Source organism: Herpailurus yagouaroundi, unplaced genomic scaffold (assembly GCF_014898765.1).
Source record: "Herpailurus yagouaroundi ecotype Mexico unplaced genomic scaffold, PumYag 100, whole genome shotgun sequence".
NCBI lineage: Eukaryota > Metazoa > Chordata > Mammalia > Carnivora > Felidae > Herpailurus > Herpailurus yagouaroundi.
The window spans coordinates 20,104,228-20,130,052 of NW_024412391.1; the positions used below are offsets into that span (position 1 = coordinate 20,104,228).

The 25,825-nt window shown below is 36.1% G+C and overlaps 2 long non-coding RNA genes across 3 annotated transcripts in view; one reads left to right on the forward strand and one right to left on the reverse strand.

The window, feature by feature from the left end:
• The window catches only part of LOC121028395 (uncharacterized), a 149,316-nt gene extending 125,726 nt beyond the window's left edge, over window positions 1–23,590 (reverse strand). Inside the window, exons 1-2 of one of the 2 annotated variants that reach the window (XR_005789210.1) lie at window positions 23,486–23,590; window positions 10,310–10,365 (exon numbers count right to left, since the gene is read on the reverse strand). This is a non-coding gene — a long non-coding RNA (uncharacterized LOC121028395). Of the gene's footprint in view, window positions 1–10,309; window positions 10,366–23,468 lie in introns of both variants that reach the window. The other variant, XR_005789211.1, reaches the window with a different exon arrangement.
• Window positions 23,591–23,644: 54 nt separating this feature from the next.
• LOC121028394 (uncharacterized) overlaps window positions 23,645–25,825 on the forward strand; it is a 114,125-nt gene continuing 111,944 nt past the window's right edge. Inside the window, exon 1 of the long non-coding RNA XR_005789209.1 lies at window positions 23,645–23,737. This is a non-coding gene — a long non-coding RNA (uncharacterized LOC121028394). The remainder of the gene's footprint in view (window positions 23,738–25,825) is intronic.

Consider the following 25,825-nt stretch of genomic DNA (forward strand, 5'->3'; position numbering starts at 1 on the left):
GGAATGGGATATATGGAAACTATATTATCCCTACAATTTTTCTGTAAACCTAAACATTTCTAAAATAGAAAAGGTTTCTTTTTTTTTTTTAAGTTCATTCATTTTGAGAGGCTCAGAGCCTGACGTGGGACTTGGTCCCATGAAACATGAGATCATATCCTGACTTGAAATCAAGAGTCAGACACTTAACTGACTGACTCCAGGGGCCCTTAAAAAAGTTTCCTTTAAACCAACAAACATTAACGCCTAGGTGTATCATATGCAAACTGTGAAAAACAAAATATAAAGAGAAAATCTTGAATGCAGGTGAAAATGACACATTACATGGGCAGGAACACAGATAGGAACTACAGATTTTTCATCAGAAACCACGTGAGTCTGAAGCCACAGGGCAATGACTTATAATGCTAAAATACTAAAATAAACACACATGCACATGTAACTCACTCACTCGTGCACATACACACACACAACTATCAATTCAAAATTCTCTAATTAGCAAGATAATTTTTTAAATTCCAAGATAGTTTTCAGGTCTGGCTAAAATGGATTACTCATTCCAGTTCTAAAGCTTCCACTGATCACAACTAAAATCCTGGAAAAAAATAAAGATCTATCTGTTCAGACTCTAAAATACATACAACGGCAGGTGGATTGGAAGGGAAATCTAAACCCACATAATAGGTGATATGATGACACTAGCTTTTTTGTTGTTGCTGTTTCATTCATTCAGGTTTAGACCCTATGATGGCTGCTATTCCAAAACAGCAGCAAGCACAGACAAAAAGTCTTCAAGAGAAATCCTATTTCTTTCTTGACAGAGGTCCAGGAAGGGAGGCTGTGGGAGTAATTCTGTTTTGTTTGTTTGTTTTTGTTTTTTTGTTTGTTTGTTTGTTTTTCCCTCCTTGCCACTGGCAAGTAATGGCAAAGGCCAAAAAGGTGCCTAAAATTTTAGATAAAATATTTCTGTTTGGGCAGAGGAACTAGAAAATGGATGTCCCTATGATCTGAAATTTGTGTGGGAAATTTTTGTTATCCTTCTCTCTTTGCTTGGCCCCCAAAGCAAACCCATTTATAGGAATGTGTGACAACACAAGGAGGTTAAAACACCATACTTTTAGCCAGAGAGCCATAAAAAGCAGTCTAGGAACCACAGGATGTGAGGAATCCTAAGGAGAGAAGGGAGATGGAAAAAGAGAGCTCCTAAATTTGTGTATGAAGTCACGTGCTCACCCCTGAGTGTACATGTATGGAACTGAGTTACTTATTGTGGTGTCACCCTACACAGGTTGACTGCCTGCTAATGCAAAGGGAAACAAAGAAACAAATCTCAAGTCTAGACTTGCTTGCTACAACCAAGAGCCACTTGTGGTGGAGAGCAAGGTAACCTGAAGTCTATTTGGCCTATCCCACTGCTCCTTCTCCACTCATGCCTGTTCTGTCCCTGGGGATTAGCAGTAAAGGGATGTTTGCTCACAGACTGCTTTAGCAATTGTGGTATGTTTAAATTTCATTTCTTATTATTCTTCGCTGTAGATGTGTCTGCCGGTGTCCTTAAATACTCTGGTTTCAAGGTGTAACAGTTAATTAGCTGCCAGCCTTAATGTGTGGCATATTAGGTTTCAAATTCAAAGCTGAACCATTATGTTAACCTTCCTGAAAGTGGAAGAGTCTCCATGTGCTCCAAACACTAATCTGTTAGAAACCCGTGCAGCTATGATCTCGGCCAGATTCCTTGTCCAGGAAGGGAGAAAGGAAGGAAAGGGGAAGAAGAGAGTAAGAGAGAGAGAGAGACAGAGACAGAGACAGAGAGAGAGGAAGGGAGAGAGGGAAGAAAGAGGAAGGAAATGCCAGCCATCTTCGTTGCTTCCTTCCTTCCTGTCTGCCAGTCCATCTGCTGCCTGCCTTCCTCCAGAAGGTACTTAGTAGGCACACACAATGTAAATTACTTTAAATAATCTTGTAATAATAATATTTGAATAATGTTATTAGTGATATGTCTGTAAAGTATCACTCTTACTGAAACATGCATCAATAATACTCAATATCTGAATGCTATTATTGCAATAATCGTCATTATATTCTGAAATGTATATAAAATGTGTGCTTATGATGCCAGTTGAGTATTCCAAGATGTAATTGAGCCCATAAGAAAATGCCTTCCATATATTTCTCTATAATACTAATAAACTTGTTGCTCCAGAAGAACAATTTAATAAAACTCTCCAAATTCAACCATGAAGTCAGACATCCATGAGAAGATGCAGATGCATATAATAGTTATTTCATTAGATTCTTATTAGACCTGGGTTTCAGCAGTATAAAAATTACTGGGAAGTAAACAACAAAAGTTTGGTAACCATTCACTACGGTTGATATATGTAGAATTTCAGAAATGTTGGAAGAGGAACTAGAAGATTCTGTCCACAAAACAGACCAAAGTCTTCTAATCTGGTATTGCCTCAATCTGTAGTTAAGAAACCAACAATTCAGTCCACTGAACCAAAAAAACCCTTACCCATGTTCTAGAATCAGGTTGCTAGCACACTCCACCTCTATAAATTGGACATCTATGGACAAAATCTTTCATTATCTATATTCCATCAAAACACCAAGGAAACTATTTTACAATGTATGACTTTTGAGAAATATTATAAGGGTGTTTAAAAATTAGGAGCTTGGATTTATAGTCCATATACCAATTTTGGAAAATACATACATACAGATATATTAGATTAAACGCTGATGCACAGAATTCAATAAGTGGTGTTATCTGCTATACTGAGGGGAGGGTATTAAGAAACACAGAATGTTTGGGAAACAGTGAGAAGACTAGAGAACAGTTATTTGAGGTATCTGGACTTCCCATTTTACTATCTCACACGTACTTCATTCACATTCAATATATATTAAGTTGAATACAGTACCTTTAACATCTGACCTTCCTTCCTTTCAAAACACACACACACACACACACACACACACACACACACACACACACACATAAATGTAAAATATATTGTGTTTTTTGTCTTGTTTTGTTTTTTGTTTGTTTTTTTTTTAACGTTTATTTATTTTTGAGACAGAGAGAGACAGAGCATGAACAGGGGAGGGGCAGAGAGAGAGGGAGACACAGAATCCGAAACAGGCTCCAGGCTCTGAGTGGTCAGCACAGAGCCCGACACGGGGCTCGAACTTACGGACCGTGAGATCATGACCTGAGCCGAAGTCGGACGCTCAACCCACCGAGCCACCCAGGCACCCCTGTTTTTTAATCATGGAACAAAAACCCCGTTGCCCAGGTCAGAAGCCTGGAGACTCTCTTAAAGTCTTCTTGTCCCTCTGTTAATGTCCAATTTTCATCGAGATACATTAGCTCTTCCTTCTCAATAAACACTTCTCTCTCCTTTTAAACTATTTCAGATTCTCATTATGTCTTGCTCTAGGTTATTATTTCAATATTGCAACTGATCCCCCCTCCCTCACCCTCTACTTCTCTCTCTCTCTCTCTCCATTGTAGTCCCATCTATCAATGTATCACACTTCTGCCAGAATAATCTTTTAAAAAATATCAAATGGATGGTTGCATTCATTTTAATAATTCTTTACTGCTCTTGGGATAAAATGCAAAGTCCTTATCATGGCATACAAAACATGCTCAAAATGTGCCCTTTTTTCTTTCAACATCAAATGTGCTTCACATTTCATACATGCTAAGTTTATTAAAGTGTCCTGAATTCATCATACTCTTGAACATCTCCATAACTTTACTCTACCTGGAATCATCTTATTCCCTTTTCACTTGGTTGGCTTCTTGAATAGAGGGAAAAAGAAATTCCATGATATCAACTCTTGACTGGAATAAATATTCCTGCAGTATCTTGTAAAATTTTTTAATCAAACTTGTTATAAATGTCTTTTTAATTCCCAATGCCCCATTACATATAGAATACAAAGACTAGTAAGTTACAATTCCTAATATCAAAGACTGTATTCACTCGAGGAAAATGTTAAAATATCTATATAGTGTACACATAAGGATACATGGTACTTTTATTGCTAGCGCTTTTTGTACCAGTTGTTATAAAACCTTAATTCTAACTCTCTTAAAACAACCTTTCCCTCAACAAGTCTGTGTCAATATCCTCTCAAGTAACCACCAAAACTTAATCTCATATCCCTTTAATGCGTTCTCAACACTGCTGGCAGACTGATGTTTCTAAAATATAGATGGTGGGGGCGCCTGGGTGGCTCGGTCGGTTAAGCGTCCGACTTCAGCTCAGGTCACGATCTCACGGTCCGTGAGTTCGAGCCCCGCATCGGGCTCTATGCTGACAGCTCAGAGCCTGGAGCCTGTTTCGGATTCTGTGTCTCCCTCTCTCTCTGCTCCTCTCCTGTTCATGCTCTGTCTCTGTCTCAAAAATAAATAAACGTTAAAAAAAATTTAAAAAATAAATAAATAAATAAAAATAAAATATAGATTGTGTTCTATAACTTCCCAGCTTAAAAGCTTTCAGTGGCACCACGTCGTCTACGGGATAAAATCCAAACTTGGTGACGTTATCTTCATGGCCTATTAAAATCTGAATCTAAATTACCTTACATGTGTTATCTCCTAAAAAAACTTCTCTGGTGCTAACAACAAACATATCATTGTTTGAATCCACCATGGCTTCTAACACCTCTTGTCTTTTCATATTATTCATTTTTCTGGAATACCATTTTCAGTTGAAGAATCAATACTAACAGAACCATATTTTCCTCTCAAATTTTCTTTTATACCTCCCCTGATATCATTACTCAATACTGTATAACCACAAATTCCTACTAAATATTTGTGCAATAACACTGTTACGTTGTATTTTTGTTTTAGATTATGTGTCTCTTTATTGGTACTGGAGATTCCTCAAATGCACAGACTGTTTATTCATTTTTGTGCTTCCAAGGCCTTAACACAGAATAGTTTACAAGGGGTTAATACATGTTTGTGAAATGAATGAATGAATGAAATTGATGAATGTATAATAGTTTAAATAATAAAAATATTCATGTATTTGCGATCAGAATACAGACACTTTGGTTTAAGGAAATGTTACACAGCATGCCATGGTGTAAATCTGATATTATATAAGCCATGGTATGGTGGTAGTCCTAGAAAAGACCAGTAGGTAGTTAACAACGTAAGACCCAGATTCTCATGCTCTTTGACTACACTGATGATCTCTCCAGGTGCCTCTTCTGTAAAGGTCTTATGGTTTCTTCACTGCAATTCAATCTTCTCTTTCGAGACCCCTGACCAACCAGCCCAGCCATTTGTGGCAAATTGAACATGCAGCAGTGGCAGTACCTAGACCTGACATAGAGAAAGGGAAACGCTGCTGTTGGACCATCCTCTTCATGGGCCCAGCACTCAAGCAGTGGGGGATGGAGGGAGTAATAACAAATTCTGGCCAATATCCTTAAGAAAAGTCCTCTTATTTCTCCTGTTGTTAAGGGCTTCCTCTTGGTTCAATGTGCTTAGGTAGTTAACTATCCAAATGAGTCTGGGGCTCAGGCATGGGGGTGGGGGAGCGGTGGTAAGGATAAATTCTGGCTACTATCCTTAAGAAAAGCCCTCTTGGGGCACCTGGGTGGCTCAGTCAGTTGAGTCTGACTCTTGACTTTGGCTCGGGTCACATTCCCAGGGTTGTGGGATTGAGCCCCCACATTGGGCTCCATGCTGAGCACGAAGCCTGCTTAAGATTCTCTCTCTCTTCCTTTGCCCCTCTCCCCCACTCAGGTGTTCCCTGTCCTAAAAAAAATAAAAATAAAAATAAAAATAAAAGTCCTCTTATAATCTCTTGTTGTTAAGGGCTTCCTCTAGGTTTGATTGCTTAGGTAGTTAATAATGTAAGACCCAGATTCTCATGCTTTTCGCCTACACCGATGATCTCTCTAGGTGCCTCTTCTGTGCCTCTTCTGTAAAGGTCTAATTATTTCTCCTTTGCATCCCAGTCTTGCTCTTTCCAGACCCCTGGCCAACCAGCCCAGCCATTTGTGACCGCTCAAGTGTCTGTGTTTATAAAAGCAGACCACATTTACCTACATGTTGTTTACAGCTATCCACACTGGAGAAATTTCTTCTAACCAACCTCTTTAGGGCCATCTTTGAGTTAGGATACAGTAAAGCAGATGTTTAGTTTGATTTGCACCAACACATGAGGTTAGTTTCCTCAACTTAGGGAAACTTCCATGAAGCCGTCTGTAAGGGCTAAGGGGGAAGTAATTCTTCCAGGGAGTAAGTAAAACTATACTTCTTCATGTAAAGTACTGTTTCTTCTGGACATTTGGGCTGAGGCCCAAATCTAAATGCACCACTTCAAATATACACTAAATTATATTTCAAATGCGTGACCACACTGCAGAGACATGCTCTGGTTGCACAGTCAACACATGTTCTTCATGGAGGCATTCAATTTCTACTGGGCTCTGTAGCAAATAAAGATCTGGTTTTCAAAGAACATGTTGCTACAGATCTACCGATCTGCTACAGATGACCCGACCCTGAGATACATGCAACAAGTTTAGCTAACCTGGATACTTCCGACACCACTGAATTTAAGACTCACATGGCCCCAGCAAGTAAATCAGATGGCACTGCAATACAACAGTTCCAAGTGTGAAAGACCCACTTAGTCCTGTGACTCTACCTTAGTGGTAGATGTATGAGGGATAATAACTTGTCCTTTATTTCAGAAAGCGAATCCTCATTGAAGTGGTAGGTCTGTATAACTTTCCAGGAGTTAACTTACCATTTCTAGAATGCGTAAAACTTATGAGGGTATCTAGAATACTTGTTGAACACTAACTACAAAGCATAATAAAATCAATATGGCAAACTATTGTGATGCCCCAAATTATAAAAGATGCCCAAGGCATCAAAAAAAAATTATAATGTCCTAGGAGCAAGAGAGTTACAGTAGCCCTGATACAAAACTGTGAATGAATAGTGGTTCTCTTCCCTTAATAAAAGGTGTTACTTTGATACTCTTTATTGATAGATACTGAAAAGAATGCATCTTGCACAATAGTGGCATCCAAATACTAGAATTTATGTTCTTCTTTTCTAGAAACACATCCAGCAAAACTGTTTCAAATGTGGTATCACTATTTAGGTTTATAATAATCCACTATTAACCACCATAGTTTACCTGTGTTTTGAAAGGGCCATACAGATGGACTGAATGGAGAGATCACGGAAACAATCACCTCTGACTTTGAGAGCATCACTAACTTCTGCAATTCTTCCTGGGAAAAGATATTCTTTCTGATTTACTGTCTTGGACTAGAGGGTGACTAGGAGGATGCTGGGATATTTCTTTGGTCTTTCCTTCTATAACAGCTTTCCCTCAACAGATCAGAAACTAACAAGATTCTAAATATATCCAGTCTAGTGTTCCATTTTTGGAAGAATATTTTATAATCTTAATAAAATATATTTTATTATTTACTTTACACGTGATTCTTTATCAAAAACTTCTTTATATAATTTTTAAATGTACTGTAGTACAATTTACATGCAGTAAAATTTACCCACTTCAAGTCAATGATTTTTTATAAATTTACTGAGATTTCCATTTAGTTAGTATTCTTATTTCCAGCCCTAGCCAAATATTATATATATTTTTTAATGTTTATTTATTTTTGAGACAGAGAGAGACATAGTATGAATGGGGGAGGGCTAGGGAGAGGGAGACACAGAATCTGAAGCAGGCTCCAGGCTCCGAGCTGTCGGCACAGAGCCTGATGCGGGGCTTGAACTCAAGCACTGTGAGATCATGACCAGAGCCAAAGTCAGATGCTTAACCGACTGAGCCACCCAGGCGCCCCTAATCTACTTTCTAATTTGCCTTTTCTGGGTAACTAATAGAATTATTCATGTAATTGTATACTAAGGATTTCTTATTTTAGTGAAGATTTTCTAAATTTAGACTCACAAATTTAAACAGCCATATAAGTCTCTGTAATTTTTCCCAAGTGTGTAACTGAGCATCAAGACTCCATAGAAGCTTCAAAGATGCAGAAATAACTATAAAGGGCCTCATAAATGAATTAATCCCAGTAAGGGTTCTAACAGTGTAGCTCATAACTCTATACCTCAGGACTGTGCTTCAGAGAATTCACCACGTGTTTGTTTTTGTCACCAGTTATATACTACGTTGCTTTGAGAATGAGTGCTAAACTCAGAAGTACTCAACTGTTATTTTCTTCCCCATCGATTTTTTAACATCAAGGTGACCCAGTCTGATGTATGCCTGTACCGTTACACAAAGTCCCCCAGACACCCTAGCAGGCAGTCCTAAAGGTGATAAAAGTTGCAACTCATCCACCTAAAACCACCTGGATAATGAAAGCTCATTTCAGGGAGCTGAATAGATAAGATATTGATTCTGGTGAAAGACAATGTATGCTCAACTCATGGTCTGGTAATAGAGGGAATGGAATTAGAGAGGCTAGCTGTCACCACAAATAACCTGAATCTCCTCATGAACTAAAATGGTTTCTAAATCTGTAAAACTTTCAACCTGGAGGAACTTAAAAAATATAGCACTGCCAAGTAAAGCAGAATGAATGTAAAAAAGGATTTCATTATTTAATGACAATCCAGATACTTGAGGTAGCTCTTCAATTAAGATCGGCCCAAGTTACTATTTTGCATCCCATATTAAACTGAGGAAACTTTCTTCTCCTTATTTTGTTAAAGTTGGTATTTCTTTGTTTTGTTTGTTTTATTTTTAGTGCCTTATGCTCCCAGGCATTGCTCTAAGTGTTAGAGGACCCAATATTGAATACTGAATGAAACAGAAAAAGCACCTGAGTTTATTGAATTTTTTATTCAAGTGAAAGAGACAAAACAAAACAAAACAAAACTAAAAAGCTAATTGTACTATATGATTTTTAGCAGTAAAACATGCTGCAGAGGAAAATTAACAATGGAAGGAGAGAGATTTAGAAAAGTAGGGATACCTTTTCTGGATACGGTTGTTAGGGAAGGCCAGTACGAAGATAATATTTGAGCAGAGAATTAAGTGAAGTGAAAGTACAGCCATATGAATATCTGGGCATGAGCTTTCTAACCTGAGGGGAACTCAGGTGTAAAACTTCCGAAGGAAATGTGATAGTCATATTTTTGGACAAGAAAAGTCCAGAATAGTTGAACAAGAATATGCAAAGTCAGACATGAGGTCTGAGTTATCCTGGGACCAGAGTCAACTAGGGCCTTATAGGACCTCGATAAGTACTATGGATGTTGTTCTAAATACAGTTGGAAAGCCATACAGAGATTCTGAGCAGAATGACAGTTATTTTTTAAAGGAATAGTCTGGCTGTGGAGAAAAAGTGCAAAGAAAGGAATCATAGAGACTAGTTGATAGACTTCTGGATTAGTTCAAACAAGAGATAAAAATGGCTCAGCTTAAAATATCAATGATTACAGCTGAAATAGTTACGTTCAGCTTGGTGAATAATTCAAAGATAAAGTATAAAGAATTTCCTTACGTGTTAGATATAGCATTTGAGAGAAGAGTCAAAACTGATTACAGTATCTTCTGTCTGAGCAACTCATGGACTGGTAGTCCCATACACTTAGAAAAGACAGGGCAATGAAAAAGATTCATAGAGAGGACATGGGAATCACCAGTTTGGACTTGGATATGTGAAGTCTGAAATGCCTATTAGATATCCAGAGAAAAATGTGTATGTCCCACAACTGAATAATGGCAAGGTATAAAAGGAATGTGATTTCGAATAAATATTTGTGTTATCTGTTTATAGAGGGTTTTCAAAGCCATGGGTCTGGATAAAATCATAAAATGAGAGAGGGGGGTGCATGGAACCCTGAGACATTATGGCATTTCTAAGGCAGAAAGAGTATAATAGTAATCAGAAGCAGCATTGATCCCTAGCAGTGATCACCACCAGAATCCAAGAAACAAAACTGTTTTAACAATGAGGGAGTGATCAACAGTGTCAATTGTTCTGAAAGTTCAATTAAACAAGGAGTGAATTTTTACAGATTAACTGCAATAACATACAACCCCCTCTCAGTGGGGTAATGCAAATGTTTATTTCTCATCTGCATAGAAAGTCAATGTGCATTAGCAAAGGGCAGAAACAGTGAGGGCTTGCAACATGCAGTCATTTGCATGCCAGGGCTCTTCTGGCTTCAGTAGGAACAATTATTGTTATAGGAGCAGTCACTTTTTGGTAAAGCAACACAGCCAATCCTTGGCAATCTGATAAGAAAGTAACTAGAAATAAATACCCTTACCTCACCCTCCGTCCTCCCTCTCATCTCTTGCGAATTCTTCAGTTGTTTACATTCACCTGGAAAATAAGAATCCAGGAAGGCATTAATGCAGTTCATAAATTTAAGAATTGTGAAGGGAAGTCAAGAGTAAATTTGATGCAGCAAATATAAGATATTATTAATACACCATTGCTTAATCGCTAAAATTAAGTAAGAAATATTGGTGTCTATTTGTTTTCCTTTTGCACAAGCATCTTAAATATTCTTAACATACACAATTTAAATTTAGGGTTAGCTTTTCAATCTGCACACACACTAAAAATATGGTATGGTTATCATTGGAATTTCTTAGTATTTATAGATCATTTCATGAATAATTGATATTTTTGTGATATTAAACCCTCGCATCCACGAGCTTTAGATCATTATTTATATAATAGTTCTATTTATGACATTCGATAATATTTTATAATTTCCTACCTAGAAATATTGCATATTCTTTCATAGATTCAGTTCTAAGTATCTTAGAGATCTGTTTTGCTTTCAGGAGGAATGTTTTTCAAATTATATCTTCCAACTGGTTATTGCTGATGAATAGGATCGCTATGGATTTCAAATATATCTCTCATGTCTGACAGAATGGTATTATCATTAAGCTCTATTTAGGTACTTCATCTCTTCTTCCAAAATATTTTTTTTTCAAAAAAGTTAACCTGTTGGTTGTAAAATGTTTTTATTTTGCTTACTGTTTTCTGCTGTCATTTAATTTTAACAAGCTTTCTCTGTCCCACTCTTGCTTCACATGACTGTCCTCTGACTTAAAACTATAGATTTATTTTACATACCTTTTAAAAGGTTAGGCAAATTCTAATTTCTTATTTGTTTCCTAAGTGCTTATTTTGCTTGGTTTAATGAATGAGTATTGAATTTTAAAGTAAGGATTTCACTCTTTTAATATGATTTTAGTTTTCTCTTTCATAGTTTGATGTGGTAAATCTTTCCATGTGAGGCTGATTTATGCATTTATTTAATTTACAGTGTATGTTTTGATTAGTTGCCAAAGTCATATTATTGTCATGTAATTACATGTCATTTTTTTCTATTTACAAAAGATACATTTTGAAGCTCTGAAGCTCCATCTGCTCTTTTAATTGTTAATAAAATCATCTGCATGACTGTCCGAGCTTCTTACATATCCCTTTTTGTGAGGAAAAGCAGAATTCACAAAATATTTTCAGTTTCATTAGTAGATATTGTTTTATTCAGGTATTATCTCTAATCTTCATTAAAAATGAAAAATAAATTGGATATTTTGAAAAATGTATTTTGTCCCTCAGTTTTCCTCATTCCCTCCTTCATTTGAACTAGTAAGGTTTTATATGTTCTACTCTCTCACCACACTTTTTAACCTATTCATTTTTAAACTATAGCTTTTATCTGTGTTCTTTCAGTGATTATTCTTAAAAATGTATGTCTGTATCTATATCTATATATTATAATATATGCAATAAAATTAACATACATTAAAGTCAGTTTTCTGATCCTGAATTTGAGTTACAGGCATCAACATGAATTCACATTATGTGTTACTGGAAAGTATCGACACATCTACAGACACTGAAATAAATATAAATGTGTGTATATGCATAAGTGAATATACATACATTTCCTAGTTCTCTCCACTAAGAGGGCCTATAAAACTCCTATGGCACACCTAGTACCCAGATCTTGGTTTGTATATTCCATTTACTAGCAAAAGGAGCCAGAACTCACTGGAGAAGTGGTTAATTACAGAGCTCTGGCAGGGCAAATACAATATGAGCTTGGGGTATGTTGGGGTGCCAGAAGGAAGTTCACAGTTTGTTTTCATGTATGTTAAAATATTAATGAAAAATTACAACTTTATAATCAAACCCACAGTTTTGAGGTATTTTATGAAAGTAGTTTTAAAAAAAAGACAAAAATTGGTTAATATCTACAGAGGAAAATATAATCCGCAAATTAATATTTTGACAGTTGACACTAAGATATATTTTAAAGAGTAATTTTTAAGTCACACTTAATGCTGTTAAACCGAAGTTTATTTAGCTTATATCTTCAAGATTTCTTGGTATAAAAGTTTTAATAATTAAAATGAGTTAGAACTCTGAGCACAGAATAGCAATTTACACTTCTAAATTGATATGTGTAAAAGAAAAATATAAAGAATAATTATTTACAGGCATGTACCCTCTTCCTATGCCCTCCTTCAAATAGAAATCAACCCCTTTGACTGCTGAGCATTTTATTAAGCCAATCAAGCTGGTGGCTTCAGAAAAAAAAATCCAATGATTTTGGATACCCAAACCAATGATAACTGGAGCAGGTGAAAGCATTTTTCAAACAGTAGATATATAGTACAGGATGGGAGGGGGGTCATGGGGCGAAGAACTAGGAAATTTCAAGAAGACTTTTATTTTTTAATTTTTTTTAATGTTTATTTATTTAGTTTTGAGGAAGTGAGAGAGAGCACAAGCAGGGGAGGGACAGAAAGAGAGTGGGAGACATAGAATCTGAAGCAGGCTCCAGGCCCCTAGCTGTTGGCTTAGAGCCCCATGTATAAGAATATGACCTGAGCTGAAGTGGGAAGCTTAACCAACTGACCCCACCCAGGCGCCCCAGGAAGATTTTTAAATTAGAGTTGGCAGGAGGGTTGTTTCAAGTAGTCTCCTCTGCAAGGAATTATGAGAGGGATAAAACACAAATCGTTGATTCTAAGAAGTATTTTGTTAACCACTCCCACACACACAAACCCCCACATATATGCACTTGGAAGTTTCTGAAAAGCCTGAGAAAAATTCTGAAATGTTTACTTCAGATATACTGTTACTTCCTTAATTAGACGGTGGGTTTTATCAAAGTATTGCGCTTAAATCTCCCACAAAATATTAACTTATAGTAGAATGTAAGCCATGACCTTAAATTAACGAATCTGTTGAGGTATTCCAAACGTATGGTTATGTTTAGTTATACATACAGTTTGGAGTTAGGTAATCCAAGGAGTCACCAAGGAAGGGTAAAGTGATACCATAAAGGCATATTTTGATTTTGATTTTGCTCTTTTTAACTAGTACTTAGAAAAGCCAGGGGCCTTAACTTCATTAAGATTTACATAGTCACAGAGAAAGAATTTAGAGTGCATAAAAGTTTCCAGAACATTACAATGCAGTAACAGTCATGCTAACTAATTCTCTCAGGCCTACTTCCCCTTTCTTACTACTAGTTCTTTTATCACTGATTCCTTGACTCCTTTCAGTCTAATTTTACTAATCGTCCTTCAGATTTCTGGAAACTTGACTTTTCTTTTAGTTACTAGAGTCTCATCCTCATCATGTAGTTTCTCTCACCACTCAATGTCAGTTATACTACGCTTAGAAGAAGGCCTTTAGCAAGACGGTCATGTACTGGGCATTCTGATTTCACATTTATTATAAGTCACTAATAATCCATTTTTTATTTGCTATAATGTTCCCATTCCCCTTCTTTCTTTTTGCAATTGGGGTGCTGAAAGTCGGAATGATTTTCATGCCTAAATGTCATGTTATGCAAGTATTAATAGTAGGCAACAGTAAAATGGGGGGTAGGGGAGTTGGGATAAAAATATTGTAGGAAAGCCCAAAGGAAGTTGATAAGAAAGCTAACTTAAAGAACACCCTGAAACAGAGCCCAATAAGATACGTTGATTGTACCTGGACTGTATTTATGAGTATGTAACCAAAGGAGGCCACTTATGTAAAATTATTGCATAGAAATGTCTCCCTAATCCTAATTCTAAAATAACTCCCTCATTATCTAACTTTCTAAGTTTCATCACTGATTCTCAAATATTTTTTCTTCCAAGAATTACTGCTTAGGGGCGGCTGGGTGGCTCAGTCGGTTAAGTGTCTGGCTTAGATTTGGGTCATGATATCATGTTTCATGAGTTCAAGCCCAGTCGGGCTCTGTGCTGACAGCTCAGGGCCTGGGGTCTGCTTCAGATTCTATGTCTCCCTCTCTCTCTGCCCCTCCCCAACTCGAGCTCGGTCTCTCACTCTCTCTCAAAATTAAAAATTAAAAAATTTTTTTTGCAAAAACAAGAATTACTGCTTAAATGGAGAGGTTATAACATAAGCTTCTAGGAGTATGTGGTTTAATGTGGTTGAGAGTGAGAATATTAATGAAAATATTTTAATTCCTAATATGCACTCAATAAAATATGATTATGATGTGAACACTAGCTTCAGAGAATTTAACTTACATTAACAGAGTATAAAGAAACAGTACTTAGAAGAATATAATTTAAAAAACAACAAATTGGTTAGTGTTACTAAGATACTAGGGAAGGATTCAAGGACAGCTCAGAGCCTGGAGCCTGCTTCAGATTCTGTGTTTCCCTGCCTTTCTGCTTCTCCCCTGCTCATGCTCTGTCTCTCAAAAATAAATAAATGTTTAAAAATGTTTTTTAAAAAAGAGACAGAAAGACACTTGATTTCAGAAACTGTTAGATTGGTGTGCCCTTTTGATTGACAAGATTTAGAAGAGGTGCTAAATTATTAATGTGCAATTCCTTTGTAATGACTAGTAAAGAAAAATTATGTATATAGCTTTAGTCTAATAAGCTCAGAACTACTGTATGTCAAGAGTCAAATTCATATAAGGTAGTAAGGAATAAAACCAACCACAGCTTTCCTGGTTTCAAGGTAAGCTTTCAGGATCTATTATCTAACAAGAATGGTTAGCAAATCTAACCAGTTTGTGTAACTCAAGACATTTTAATTTTGCCTGAGCCCTAAGGTCAAAATTTCAGGCAAAATTTAAAATCTGTATTAATTCAGTGGTTGGAGCAAGCAGTGTTTAGACATTTTAATTGATCTTTTTTTTTTTTTTTTCATTTGTATGTAGCTCCAGTTAGTGTGTTAAGAGACCATCTGACTTCTATATGACTTCTCTGGGTCTATTCTAAAGCTGGAAACATATTCCTTAAGGTAATCTAGCAAAATTGGTTTACTGAATTAAATAATTCATCCAGGAAATCTTTGTGCAGACCTTCTGAATATAAGTTGCTACAGCAACTGTTAAGAAAAAGGAATAACCCAAATAATCCACTTTAAATAGCCTAATAGGAAAAAAATTAGGCAGTCTGTGACTTCATGTACTCATTCATATTTCTGCTGTCAAGAGTTTGAAGGCATTTTTTGAATAATATGGGAACTATCTGACCTACTTTCACATCTGAACTGCAATACACATAAATACTTTTGGTCTACAGAGGAAAAATATATATTCAGAAAAAAGATTAAACATAAAAATATTGGAAACAGATAATCTTTAAGTAATTTCATTAATTATTTATAATTCTCATAAGATTCTGGGGACATTAAATTCAGGGCATTTTAGATTTAAACAGGCTGCTTACAATCTTAGAACAAAATCCTTTTTTTGAAAGCAAAATCTTAAAGCTATTGATTTTACTCTGAAATTGATATATGAATGTATTGCTATATGTAAGAAAATCTAAACTTTTATGTATTCTCAGTACATTTTTAAATATTTAAAATTACTTGTAATAGAATTTCAATACATGGTTTAAGAAATATTTGGAATTATTTAAAAATATCTATCAAAGCACGACATTTAGAATGCTCAAAGCTCATTTAAAAATGAGCTAGCTTCACTAAAGTATTTCTGTAAAATAAAACGTAAAAGGCATTAGTTCTCCTATAAAGAATATTAAAAAAGCAACTGAAATATTGTGATAACATCTAAATAAATTTTGGCATTTTACCTTGTTTCTGTACTGTAGCAAGCCCCTCCCAAAGTTTGAAAGAAGAAATCATTTTTATTATTATTCTACGATAAGATATTTATAGCTCACAGAAAGTATATTTCTCTCAATTTATAGAGACTAAAAAAATGTATCAACTTTTTAGTTTGGACTGATGCAATTACTTTCATCTATAATACAATAAAATATATATTTTTTGAATTCTTAACATAGTAGATTTATGTATAAATATTTTATTTACTAATTTACATTATATTGGGTGACTTTCCTTACTGATGTGACCCTGAACTTGCCTGATCATGATAGCGACATTGGGTAGAAAATGGAAGCAAGAAGTCTGGATTATAGTTTTAACCAAATATAAACTGTTTATCTTTGAATAGAAAACATAATCCCTTTTTATAACTGTAAAATCAACCTCTAAACTAAAACTATCAATTTTACAATATAATTTATTTATCCCTTGGTGAACTGGATACAAGACTATGGATAAAAATAACTCAAAATGTATGTTTGACAATAGTGTGTTTTAATGAATTTAATCTCATACAGGTAAAATAACTGTTTTACTTACTATAAAGGGTTATTTGACATAAAGAACCCACTACAAAAATTATAGTTTTATTTGTCTTTTAGTCATTAATGACTAATTTAATTGACAAGTTTAATTTGACAAGTTTAATTTTTATCAAAAGTTAAAGATACATTACAAATGGATATATGACCTACCTTAAATATATAAGTACTATTTAAACAAGTTGTAGTACTCATACAGACCATCTAGAATTTATTGATAAATTATATGAGGCCATCAAAACCATGTATACTTGAACCTCATTATTTTTGCTTTCATTTAGTTATGATGTGACTTTATGTCCTTTGTAGGAGAAAGAGCCATTGGGGTGAAAATTCATTACAGTGCATATTATGAGGATAATATGAATAAATATGAATAAATGCACTTGACTATTTTATTTTTTTTATTTTTTTTTTAAATTTATTTATTTTTGAGACAGAGAGAGACAAAGCATGAACAGGGGAGGGTCAGAGAGAGAGGGAAACACAGAATCTGAAACAGGCTCCAGGCTCTGAGCTGTCAGCACAGAGACCGACGCGGGGCTCAAACTCACAGACCGCGAGATCATGACCTAAGCTGAAGTCGGCCGCTTAACCGAATGAGCCACCCAGGTGCCCCTATTTTCTATGTTATAAAGTATAGAGCTAAATATTTATCCATATTTAATAACTATTTACTATTGGATTCAAATTTCATTTTTATCCTATTATGTAGTAAATGCTGTTGGTAGTCACCTAAATATTTTTTTGGAGTTATGTGATATACATAAGTAAATATGCATATATTTATATATTTATATATATATATATATATACTTACATATTTTGATATACATATATGTCAAAAGCACAAATTTATCTGGACCTCTTCCAGAATTAGTGCCAAATCAAAAGTTAGAAAACATCTGCCTACCACATTCCCTGGTCTACCACTTGACACTTTTGTCCTTCTTTATACTGAATATCACAGAGTTCTCCTGAGGTAACAGCATAGGAGTGATGCTATATTTGATCCTATTTTTTAACAACACAGACATCAGTGTTTATCACAGTGTCTGCTGTGATAAAACCTTGCTGGCAATAGGACAAATAAGGAAAAGCAATAGGTAAATAAGATTCAGTGCTGTGAAACACAAAAAACAGAATTGAATTCTAAAAAGAAGAAATGAAGTAACAATGAGGAATTACATGTTTCAAATAAATAAACTGCTCCGCTGAGATTAGTAGTATAATTGCCATGAAGAATACAGGAATCAAAAAATTAATTTGCAGGGGCGCCTGGGTGGCGCAGTCGGTTAAGCGTCCGACTTCAGCCAGGTCACGATCTCGCGGTCCGGGAGTTCGAGCCCCGCGTCGGGCTCTGGGCTGACGGCTCAGAGCCTGGAGCCTGTTTCCGATTCTGTGTCTCCCTCTCTCTCTGCCCCTCCCCTGTTCATGCTCTGTCTCTCTCTGTCCCAAAAGAAATAAATAAACGTTGAAAAAAAAATTAAAAAAAAAAAATAACACATTACCAATATCTTGTTAGATCTAATGGCGAAATTTCAGTTCTCATCTTAATAAAAATCGCAGCAGCATTTGGAATTCTTGACTACTACCTTCATCTTCTTTAACACACACACACACACACACACACACACACACACCCAAACACCTCTAGACGCCCCACAATGTGGCATTTATCTGGCTTTCCTCCAACAACCCTGAACAGTCCCCAGCTTCTTTGTGACTCTCCTCTTCAATTCTTAAATACTGGAGCTCCTCTAAGGTTGTCTTCTCAACCCTCTCCTCTATGCTCTCCTTAGATTTTCCACAGCTTTATATTTTAATATTTTATGTATTTATTCTTTTATTTGTTTATGTATAAACATGTTTATCATGGGAATTTGCAAACATAGATAAAATATTCATAAATATTTTTATAATCCAGCCTCATAATGACCAATATATGATGAATCATGGTTCATTTATAATGCCCACCCAAAGCTGGACCATTTTAAACTAGGCATGTATCATTTCTCCTTTCAATAATCCATAAGTTTTTAAGTATAGTCATAAAACAATTATTTATTTTTCTTGTACCCAATTAGTGTTAAAATCTCTTTAACTGTTCCATTTTAATAATTGTCTTTTTACAATTGCTTTTTTAAAATAAGGATCCTAATAAATCCTATGGATTGAGATTTTTTTTACATGGTTTTTCAATTTCTTTTAAATTTCTTTTAATCTAGAACAGATCTTTTTCCCCCTCAAATTCACTTCTTAAGGAAACTAGTCTTTGGTTCTGTCGAATTTCTAACATCTCCAAACTGGCTAACTGCACCCGCATGGTACCAATATGTACTCAACCTCAGTTCTTTCTGTAACCTTAATTAGACCCAAAGATATGATGAGATTCACGTTAAATTTTTAGACAGGAATATCTCATAGGTGGTACCATTTATTTTTAGTTGCTATTCATTTCAAATAAAGAGATACATCATGTCTATCTTTTTAGGCAGTTAAAACCCATCAACTTCAGATCTTATCCATTCATTATAAAGGTTCTCTATCAATCAACCTTATCACTCAGTGATTTTAGCAGTCATTGAAGATCATTTCTTATCATTTATTCCCATTATCCACATGTTATCTACATGCTGGTAACTGATTTCATATTTATAGCTCTAGCCTTCTTCATTCATACCCAACTATCTGCAAACCATCTCTGCTTGGAGGTGTAATACATATGTCCAAGATAACTTTGTCAAACAGAAATAGTAAGCCCTGGATTTAACCTATAACCAAGTCTTCTCACCTCAGTAAATGAAAATACCAGGCAGTGAGTTACTCTTCCCATAAACCTAGGAATATTCTTCAGTTTTTCTATGTCTTTAATTCTGTATAATCTATTATTATATCCTATTTGCTCTACTTTTCAACTATGTCATGATCATAACCAAATCATGTGATGTATCCTGCTTCAACAATTACCCATTTTGCTATAATCTCACTTCTAATCTAATACAACAGTCGTCTGATTACCATTCCTGCTACCATTATTTTCTCCTACATATCAGCCAAAGTAATCCTTTTAAAAACAGACTGCATCTTTTCCCTATAAAAATCCCCCAAAACTTTTTTTTTAATTTCAATCAGCATACAATTCAAACTCTTTATTATGGCCAATCATATTCTACCTAACCAGGTGCCTACACTCTCCAACCTAATCTCTCCAACCTCCCTTCTGCACTCTCAATGTACACATCTTTATCCTGCTCATCAAACACCATGACTCCTCCCATCCAACACTTTTCCATCTGCTAGTTTCTACATTCAGATACTCTTCTTAATAGCCTCTATGACCCTTCACATCATTTTAGTGTAAACTCAATAAATCTTTCCTAAACATGCAGCTAAAGCAGTGACCCCATAGTCAATTTCTATCATATTACCATAATACATTTGCATAGCAATCATTATTTAAATTTGTCTTGTAAACTGATTAATTAATTCATGTATTTCTTATTTGCTTTCCCCAAATAAAATATATACTTCACCTGGTTAAAGGACACTATGCTTTTCATTCCTGAACCTAGAACAGTGCCAGATATATAGTTTGCAGTAAGAACTCAATAGTTGTTGAGTAACTTGTAATAAAAAAAATCCATTCAAATAATTTGCAAAGAAATTCTCCCAATGATCCCGAAATTATAGGATAAAATAAATCTGATTAAAATTAAGCTGAGAACTATTCAAATTAAACCCAAAGGTATTAAAAGAAGGATGTCTCAGCATTAGATACGATAAATTTTGAAAAAGAAAACAGCTCAAAAATAACAATAGTGTAAGTGCTTCAAAACAAGATTATCTTAAAATCATAGGATTAAGGAAGGACTTTGAGGAAACTGAAAACATTCCTATGTATATTTTTGCAAACAGGTTCTCTTTATGGTCTTATTTTGCAAATCAATCATGATATTAAACATATCTCAGCATGAAATATTTCTTCATAACAATTATGCCCCAAGTTAAATACATAAATAAGACCTATATTATTAAATATGTATTTGTTATACATACAGTTTAATAATATAAAGTACAAGTTATTTATAACCTATACTTTATTGTATGTGAGGTTGTTACTTTTAATTTTTCAATATGTAACATAAAGTCCCAATTCAAGCTTATTATTAATTATTATGGCATTTCATTCCCTTTTTTTTATTTTGCCCCTTTCTATTACCAATTATCGAAAAATAGTAAAAACTACCTGCACATATTTTATACTTTGAATTTAATTGCTTTAAAGGCTTTTTTACCCCAAGATTAAATCAGATAGATAAAAATGTCAAAAACAATTCCAGGCACATAGAATGTGTTTAGACTGTGTTTCTGTCACTCTTGAATAAATACACTGAAGTTGGGGATGGGGAAGGAGGAAACAGATTGAATTTATCTCTGTGACACTTTCGTATTTAGGCTTACTTCGTGGTAAAATACCTTAAAGTATTTAAGTATTTTATTACTTTAAGAAAAAATTTTTAATGTTTATTTATTGTTGAGAGAGAGAACGTGAGCAGGGGAGGGGCAGAGAGAGAGGGAGACACAGAATCCCAGGCAGGCTCCAGGCTGAGCTGTCAGCACAGAGCCCGTTGCGGGGCTTGAACCCACGAACCACAAGATCATGACCTGAGCAGAAGTTGGATGCTCATTTGACTGAGCCACCCAGGTTCCCCATATTTTATTACTTTTAAAACGAAGGTGAGGCACCTGGGTGCTTCAGTTGGTTAAGCATCCGACTTCAGCTCAGGTATGATCTCGCAGTCACTGAGTTCAAGCCCTGCGTCGACTCTGTGCTGACAGCTCAGAGCCTGGAGCTTGTGTCTCCCATTCTCTCTCTGCCCCTCCCCTGCTCATGCTCTGTCTCTCTCTGTCTCAAAAATAAACAAACATTAATTTTTTTTTAAATGAAGGTCATCACCATCATACCTTGGAACTATATGACAAGGTTGTTATGTAGCTCATATGAATCACATAATATGTGCATTAGTCATATTGCTATTATTGATTAGTAATATAAACAAATAATTTACTAGAAGAGAATGGTCAGTTTTCCTGTGTCCCACTCCAAGTTTAATTTTAAGGTAATCATGACACTGAAGGGCATCTCTTTGTGGCCATAAGGCTTAATTTTTCCTTAATTTACCTAAGTTATATGTAGCCTTAATTATGGTAAGAAATGGTTTGTTTTCTCACTGAACTGTCTAGCTCATCTGGGTTCTGAATTATATTCTATACCTAGCATAACAATATTAGGTTAGAAAAAATATACTATGAAATGGTAATTTTTAAAAAATCATTTTAAATGAATGACTAAATATTAGGGCACTATGATTGTTAAAGATAATGTACCGCCAGACTGGGGAATGTGTTTCTGAAAAATTAATTGCTTCCGGGACAGGCTGTCAGTTTCCATAGTAACCAGATTATATATTGAGAAGTAAAAACATTAATTTATATTTTTCTTCATGTCCTTTTCTAGAATGGTTCTTGAGTTGATAATGTTATCCATCAAGGAACTTCAGCTAAAATAAACATTTATCTACTAGCTCATAGCTTGATTGGCATACCCAAGGCATCCCTGTGACATAAAACATATTTCTTCTCAGATTAATTGAGACTAGTAACCAAGCTATTGATCAGACTGCTTAATGCTGATTCACATGGTTTGTCATACGTAAATGACTATTGTTAACTAACATTATAGCCAAAACACAATAGATTAAATTAACATATAAGTGATGATTTTTTTTTTATTTATTTGTCTGAAGTTCCACATGCTGCAGCTTGTTTAGTATTGGATGTTGGATAATTGTGTCTCGGTAATACTTCTAGAAATTTTACATTTAGTTAAAATTGGATCTAGAACACTATTCCAAGTCTAATTAAGTTTTACTGACATAAATATACCCAGAAGTAAAGAAAGTCTGACATCTAAACATGTAACAATGGCCTCCATTTTCAATAAAGCTATATTCATTTCAAAATATGTAACAAGCCAAAAGAAGTATACTTTCTTGTGAACTCTGCACGAAAAAAACTTGTACTAAAATTCAAAACAAAACATTTTTTCTCCACAAGCATACATGAATCCCTATGTGATGTTGTCAAATTAAAATAATTTTATTTTAAAATATTTTAACGTTTATTTATTTACTTATTTTAGTGTTTATTTATTTTTGAGAGAGAGAGAGAGAGAGAGAGAGAGAGTGAGTGTGTGTGTGTGTGTGTGTGTGTGTGTGTGTGTGTGTCAGAGCACGAGGTGGGAACCAGCAGAGAGAGAGGGAGACTCAGAATCCCAAGCAGGCTCCAGGCTCTGAGCCTTCAGCACCAAACCGACACTGGCCTGGAACCCACAAACCACAAGATCATGATCTGAGCTGAAGTCTGAGGCTTAGCTGACTAAGCCACCCAAGTAACCCAAACAATTTCAGATGTTCTTTATAGGCAAAGAGAAGACCTGTAGGTCTTTTTCCCCCCCAGGCCACTTGAGGTCCCTTCAACTGGAAAAAGGAATCGTAATAAACATTCGAGTCACCACAGTGCCAGGCACGGAGCAGTCATTCAATAAAGGCTAACACAGATCTCAGGCTTGAGGGCCTCCAAACCTCACCGGTTCTCTAAAGCAGCATTCCACCAAAATGGAACAAATCTCATTATCCTAAATGCAGGGCCAGAGAGACCAGGGATAGGGGCTAAACCAAATGGCCACAGGGGAGGTGCCAGGAGTCGGCTGGCCCAGGGTTGCGCTCACGGTCTGACCTTAGCTGGGCACCTACTTTCCTCCTCGCTGGCTCCAGCTGCAGGGGCTCCGTCACGGTCGCCTGGCGCCTGCTGCCATCGCTTGGACCCAACGCCACGTGCGGGCGCACCGGAGCGCGGTCACAGGCGGCCGAAGGGCGGGCACCGAAGGCGCGCAGCTGTGAGGAGCCGCTGCTCTGGCTCTTCCGGCAACGCCCTTCACGTGGCAGTCACGTGAGAGGCGCTGGGTGGGGCCCCGCGGCTGAGTTTCTCGGACTTGTGTCGGGAAGGTAAGCTTTCGGTCTCGGGGGGTCGTGGTCTTTGCTTTACTTGGACTTTGGTCTTCTTTAAATGTAGTCTTGGCTGCGTTTCTGCTTCTCCCCGTTTTCTAGTCAGGTCCTTCCTTTCCTGGCACTTTTCTCAACTCAACAGGGTCTGGGTTTCAGGGGATGGTTTGCTCTTTTGTGGGGCTCCAGGCAGGGGGATGTGGCTTGGTGTTCACTTACTGTGCAGCTGCTCTCACCAGCCTTGGGAGCCAAGAGAGCTCATGCTGCTCGTCCACCTCCCTTGCCTTTCTGGCAGCAGCATGATTCCATCTGGGTTTTGTGGCGTACATAAAAAGCAAACAGGAAATGATTTACATGAGGCAATCCTCTGGGTGCCTACTACATCTCAATCTTATCCTCCCCTATCGTTTTGGAAGTTATAAACAAAATAAGAAAAATAAAATAAGAAAACAAAAAATAAGAAAAAAACAAACCAGTATAGTAGAAAACGTTAGCTTAAGTGACCCAAGTTGTTTATTAAGTACATGATGTAAACTTGGGCACTTCCTCCAGAAATCCCTGGTTCCTTGCCCAACCTTCTCAAACATAGCCTCTGGAGTTTCTTCACTCCCCCCCCCCCCCCACCGCACTTTAGGCAGTATCACTCCCTAATTTTACAAGGAAACAAAGGCTTTATTGTTGCCTGATTTACCCAGATTCACAGTTCATTAAAAAATTAGTCCATATGCAATAACCAAATAATTAAGTTTAGTTTGTGGAAAATCTGTCTAAATTTGGAGCACTGCAATAAACAAAGTGAAAATAGAATGGAATAGATTGGAGCGTCTAAATCAGCCTGTTGTGTGTATCCCGCATTGTTTGCTGAGAAACATTTCATAAGGTTTACCAATGATAAATTTGTGTTTTGTTCAAATTTCAGAGGTCATAGAAGTTAATATCTGTCGCCTAGGGTCAGCACTGCCCAAGGAAGTCAGACCATCCTTTGACCCTGAAAATTGACAGTGTTTTTCAAAGTCAGGACCCATTGAATCAGTCACACTGATTCCTTGTTTCTGCTTTGAAGTAAAATGTGTATGTATGATGTTTCTGTGTGTCCATGAACTAACTACCCTTACGGAAGCTGAGAGATGGAAAAGTTAAAAGATTGAACACTGACCCATTGTATCCAAAGGAAATTACTGTCTCCCAAAATATGTCCATAACTTTCTTCTAAGGTTATTGTTGTTTGATCATAAGACTTTTATCCGAAAATCTGATTTTCAAAATCAAAGGGTAAGAGTCTGTGTTGTTACAAGATTTGGCATAAATTGAGGCAGGACATGGTATGGGGAGGAAATAACAGAAGTTCGAAACAGTGACAACTTTCCTGTGGTGGGATAGCCAAATAGAAAGCATGCAAGTACCTGACAGTAGGAGGGTTCTTCCAGTATGATGAATTATGACTTCTGATTGTTTATAGTTGGAGGAATATAAGCAGACATTCAGATTGGGGCAGACAAGAAGAAATCCAGTCAAGACAGGTAAATTCAGCAACATATCTGCTACGTGGAAGAGGGTTTAGTACTGGAAAATGATATGCATCCAGAGATACAGGAAAAGTAGAGAAAGCATCTAAGACAAAGGTTAAAAAGTGGAGCCCTTGAGGCACATGGCAAGGAAAATGGCCCAGTTTTAGAATCTAGTCCAGGCTGACCCACTAGTTAGACTGACATGATGATGAGCCATTTACTTAGGATTTGTTAAGCATTTAGTTTAATGTTAAACATGCATTAGAACTAGGGTACAACAATGAATAATAAGAAACTCTTAAAATACACCTCCATATTCTCTTTGGGAATTGATGGATGAAGAAAGTCAGAAAATATGCCTGCAACCTTCTGAAGATGGAAAATCAGAGTGTGGAGAGGAGATAAGGGAGGAATGACCAGTGATTGGGAATGGTTGGTACAATGATATTTTTTGAAGTAAATTGAAAATAATTGTTGTAATGGGACTGGTCCATGAGTTGTCATCAAATGTGAAACTGTGGGTATTTGTGAGAGGCGTCATCTTGTAATCAAATAGGAATTAATTGTTGGTAGCCCAGGTCAT